General features: G+C 37.1%; 1 pseudogene; it reads right to left on the minus strand.

Annotated features, from left to right (window-relative positions):
• Positions 1-1,979: 1,979 nt before the first annotated feature.
• Positions 1,980-2,620, minus strand: LOC109586234 (ATP-dependent DNA helicase RRM3-like; annotated as a pseudogene).
• Between the last annotated feature and the right edge of the window lie 3,306 nt (positions 2,621-5,926).

Consider the following 5,926-nt stretch of genomic DNA (forward strand, 5'->3'; position numbering starts at 1 on the left):
ATTTGTTATAAGCTATGGCCATAAATATTATGCTGTCTCATTAATTATCACTATTTTGTCTTCATTCTTTTTATTGTCCTTTTTTTGTTATCATCACACGTATTTTTATCACCACTGTTATTTGTATTAGTAATTTTTTTATCTGCTATTGATGTAACCACACGATAATGGTTCAAGTTAGTAAGGGTTAAGTATATTGCTGGTGCGTTAGGATCAGCATTACATGTAAGTGGTGAATAACGTACCTATTCATTCCCTAGCTCATAGGAGGATATGCGAACATTCAACAAATCAGCCTTTGTTAGCATTTCGATATCTCCCGCCCACGTATAATTATTGTCCCTCCCTTCTCGAGCAATATATTTTTTTACTAAATTATAGGGTGTCAGCCAACTACGTAGCCGATGTTCTATTGTGGGCATGTGTCTAACAAAGGCCGATGTCATAAAATTTTGCTGAGTGTAAGAACCTGTAATGGCATGAGACAGAGAATTAAATAAACAATTACCATCACCGGGTACATCAGTAGATCCTTTGGGTACAGTTAATTGAGTAGTTGGGCTACCCAACTTTGGTCTATATGATTTAATAATTACACCATGCTTTTTGAGTAGCAGCATTGGGGGGATGGTATTTTAAATTACTAGCTCTTGTACCCATTTCCATTATCACAGTCATCACTGTCGTCATTATTATTATTAGTAGTAATAACAGTAGGTGGTTTTTTAGGCAATTAGCTATATCATTAATCTTACTGTCTGATGGCCTACTTCTCTTATCACGAGCTACCTTTGGTGGTGGCATAATATTTTGATTTTTTGCTTGTGGCTCATCAATAGTTCTAGCAAGTGTACGCTTTCTACTGCCACAATCAGTAGGAATGGCTTATTGTGGGAGGTCTGGCCTGTACAACTCTCTCAACCTGTTTATTTCTGTCATGCTACTAGAGGAAACCATCAATAATTTGGGGTTGAAACATGTCAAATGGACACCAGACACTGTTCTTACTCGTGATAGAGCAACGTAAGCCATTGCTGTGCTAAAGACATTGTCAGACAGATTAATGATTGCATTATCTAGTGACAGTCCCTGGAATTTGTGTATGGTAACAGCAAAAGCTAATGTCAAAGAAGACTGGCTTCTATACACAGACATTTTTCAATACCATAAACTTTCTCTTGAATTTTTCAACTCACAAGGATCAGTTATTCTATCAAATTTAAATGTTATGTGTGTTTCTGAAATGGCCTGCACTGTACCATGTGCTCCATTCACTAATCCCTTTTTAACATTTGTGACCATAATTGACAAAAGGGCCCTTATGGCGGATTTTAAAATTGATCTTAATAATGGCAAATATCAACCTGTGAGTGCTTTGTTAGACAATCATTGTTTCTAAAAGTTTCATGGTAACTTTTTGCATCCTGTGGAGTAATTTTATGATAAATGGGGCTCAGGAAGTTGGATATTTTAGGCTAGAAAGACAAATTTCACTACCCGCCATAAGGTACCTTTTGTCAATTATGGTCACATTTACATTTACATTACAACGCAACATTACTCTAGCCCCCACAGCCAATTTAATTTGGCTTCCAAACCACCAGTATTGTTAATATCTTTATTTAATTCTTTAACTTTTTCTCAACCTTTATTTGTTAATTATCATTAGCTTTCATTCTACATACTGTATGTTGCCAGTACCATTAATTAAATTTGTGGCTCTTACTTTCACGGTTGGACTTGGTAGATTAGCCAGCATTGTTTCATTAAATTCTTTGCACATGTCTACTTTTTTAAACATGCAAACTGGGGCGATACCATCCTGTTGTAATATTTTTAATATTTTCTCAACGGGTGTTGAAAATACCCTTTCGGAAAGTGTAGCGACAGTCTGATCATCTGGAAAGCCCCACTCACTTTGTCTAACATTTCCGAAATTTCTGGTCGGTTTTTTGTCTTTCGTTTGTAGTCAATTTGTCTTAGGTGACAGTATCACACCATATATTTACTGCACCCATACTACCAAGTCTCTATTTCAGTGTTGATGCTGTCACTTTGTCAAACACTGGCTCGCCACAAACTGGTGGCAATTGAAGGATGTCACCAACAAAGAGGAAAACATTCTTACCACGAAACCATTCATCTGATTCAAATAAATCATTGATTCTCATGTGTATATAAGTGAGATTAAGGCTAGAAACCATGGACACTTAATCAATGATTACCACTTTCAGATCCTGAAGTTCTGTTTTCATTACTTTGTGACTAGCCTTTGGTATTGACCAGTATGAGGCACACTGTCTATCGTGTTCTATTGACATCTTAAACAGTCTATGTGCCGTTACACCTCCCACATTGTAAGCTGCTAAACCTGTTGGAGCACTGACTGCACATGTCTGTTTGGTCAGTGTTGACCAGAGGCTTTTCACTAGTGCTTTAATTGCCTCGATAAGAAAAGATTTACCAGTGCCACCCACACCACTGATAAACATGTGCAACGGCTTCACACTTTCTGATTGCTCTTTTTCTTGTTTTGATTTCTTTTCATATTCAATCTGCCTCAACAGATGAGCTTTTGCATGATCTACGATGCGTTTCTGGTCAAGATTTGGCATTGATTCTCTCTCTTGTAGAGTCAGACTAGACCCAGTGTCCATATCTCTCACATTCATTGCATCTTTAATCTGTCCCATCAATTGTGGATCTTCATCTTCCACATCATTTTCCTCTTCTCTGTTGGCTGCTCTGGCATCTTGTATGTCTTTTAACTTCTCTCTACATTTGAGCAACTTTCTGAATTTCTCGTTTGCTTCAACACACATTTGTGGTCAAGAATGTGGCAATTGAATGCTTCTTGAACAGTTTCGCTATCGTTGACTGATTCATTCTCATTTCTAAATGGCATAAAAAGGAGAATGATGGCATAATAGAAACTGTTTCTCTGATTTTTATTATAGACATCGAAATCAACAAAGTTAGGAAGGCTCTCTTTCTGTAGTGGTCTATAGATTCGTTTCCCATTTTTATCGTTGCCCTTGTAAGTGAGTTTGTCTACAAAGTCGTAAAGGCAATACTCTTCATATTCTTGCGGTCTGTTTGGATAAAAGTGAGTGACAAGGCCCTTCCCCATAAAAGTCTTCAGTTGATGGATCGTTTGCTGCCATTTCAACTTCACTGAGTTTCTTTGTTTTTTGTTTTCTTTTATATGGCATTTCTACATCGATCCATGCTACTTCTCTTGATTTTCTGCAAAGTGGCTCACCAAGTAATATATCACATGTTTCGTATAGTCCAATCGGTTGGCTGTCGAGACATCTTATGCCAATTCTGAATAATTTACTGTAGATGTCTTTATCATCTAAGATGTGTTACCACAGATCCTGCATGTGACCCCTTTCTGCGTCTTTCACGTAGCCACTCACGTAATCGGCCAGAGCTAGAAAACACTCACTGGTAAACGATACATCGATATTCGCCTTCAATAGCAACAGAAGCAGAGGATTGTAATCATTGACTCTCACTTCTTCCTTGCTCCATTTAAGGTGATATATCCTCTTCTCTGCTTTCATGCTTTGTTAGACATTTTTCAGTACTGTCTCTTCAGAAACTGCGCAAGGAAATTCAAATTTTGCACTTTGTAACAAATATGTTTTTTCTAAACTTTCTCTTTTCCTTATAGTAATTGCTGCACATGTGTAACTGGTACCTTGTAACAATTTCATGTAATTTTGGGCTGGTATGTTACAGGTTACTCTTTCGTCTATGAATCTGATGATATATCTTCGGCTCTACTTTCGCCAACAACTGGCACGTTGGCTATCCAGATTAAGCAGTGATAGTGAGGAGCTCCTTTGGCCTGGTATTTTTTCTTATAATAGAACTTTCTAACCTGGCCCAAAACCTGTCCCTTGATTAATACTTTATTAAAAATTTCATTAAACTTTAGAGAAAACTGTCTCGAAACAGATACTGGATCTTCAGTGCAGAGTTTGCCAGTATTATGTGATGGTGGGACAGTGTTTACTTTATGCAAATATTCTCTTACGTCTTCAGAGGTATATTCTGCACCACTAAAAGTGAGAAAGGAAGTGGGAGACCCAAACTCTGCTATCATGCTTTTCACTTCACTTCTTCTCAGGTACCAGTATTGGTTTGAGCCACGAACAGTGTTTATCATGGTACATGGCCTCTTTTCAAGAAGTTCTCCATTTGTTTTGAGTTGGTCTACGAACTGTGCAGCAGTCATGAAGGGACCTTTCACTGTATTGAGCAGTTTGAATATGCCATCGTTCCACTCCTTGATCTGCTTGATTCTCAGATAGTAAATGAGGTAAGAGTGGCACAATCGATATCGAGAGTCGTTGCTCAAAATTCGAGACTTTATGTATTGAGCCAAATTTAGATTCACTGGCCTTGGATGATACTCTCCAAACCTCCCAGTGGGAAAGAGTGGGAAAGCACATGACATCAAAGTGCATCTGTTTGTTATCGACTCGGTCTTCCCTTACATGTGTCATCTTGTATTGCTGGATGTCACTCCACTTGTTTATATTTGAATTCATGTTCTGAATTGTGTAAGACTGGAAGACTAAAATGTCCTCATCAGTTGCTTTCTCCACCATAGTACTTGTAGCATTGTTGGCTGTTTCGACGACTTTTCTGCTACATCATCTAAAGATTCATCGTCAAGATTTCCATAAAGCCAGTTGATGTCTTTAAGTTTGTCAAATGCAGCTTGTACTTTTTTTACATCAACTAAAGTTTGCCAGACATTTTTATTTTTTGTAGCTTCACTATTTAAAATGACAAGCAATTTGGGATTTGGCAGATTCTTTGGTCTAAAGTCATCTGCTTTACTTAAAGTTTTCATTGTTTTTTTCAACTGGCAATGGGAGATAAAACACTGACCCTTTGCATGCTTTTAAAGAGTTGTATATTGGGACTTCAACAGTGTAAGTTCCCAGTCTAACAACAGTTTCGAAGCATTTTGCTAGTTGAATTAACTGTGTACTAAAGGCGTCTAGGCCTTTAAGCTCGTCTGGCAAAGTCTCACTTTGCAAACCACTTAATACACACGTTAGAAATTCTATTGTTTTTTATTGTAGGCTTGCAATTTTTACATATTAAATGCTGTTTGCTGCTAAAATTTAGATCATAATTGGTGAGGAAGGCTTCCAATTGTGTCCAAACCTCACTCTCTTTGTCCTTATCAAAAAGTTTGGCCAGATTGCATTCTTATTAATCTTCTACAGCTACAACAAACACGCTTGTTTTGATCACTGATTTCCTTTAGGAACTCAGCTATCATGTTAACATTTTCTCTAAGTAGCTTCACTTCTAAGTCTGGATCACTTAAATTTATGTCGCTATCACTCTTGTCATATGTAGATGAGAAAATTTGGGCGACATCACTCTTTTCGTTACTGGGATCAGACTTGGTTGCAATTTTAATCAATGCATCCATATCTCCTTCACTTAATGCTTGATCTGTCAGATTCACAGCTTCATCGTAATTTCTGGCTTGATAAACATTACGCAGAAAAGTGCGGAGCATTGGATAGTGAGAAGCAGCTCTCAGTATTCTTAGCTTGCTTTTACAAGTACTGTCATCCTCATAACAAGTCAATGGATGACCATTCTTTTGTGGATCATACTCATTTGGGCAACCTACATCTACGTTTCGCAAAATTTTTCGAAATTCATTAGCATGTTTACTAAATGCTTTTTTAAAACTTTGTTTTGATTTGAAAATCTGTCATTGGTTGACATTTATCAATACATGCTATTTTTACAGTTCTTTTTTTTAACCATTTTACCACTGTCTACATTGTTTTTGTCTTTTGTGTCACTAGTAACAACAATATCATTTTGTAAGTCTTTTTCTGCATCTTTGTTTAAAATTACATCATTATCGTCATCAAAACAA

Source organism: Amphimedon queenslandica, unplaced genomic scaffold (assembly GCF_000090795.2).
Source record: "Amphimedon queenslandica unplaced genomic scaffold, v1.1 AMPQUscaffold_12921, whole genome shotgun sequence".
NCBI lineage: Eukaryota > Metazoa > Porifera > Demospongiae > Haplosclerida > Niphatidae > Amphimedon > Amphimedon queenslandica.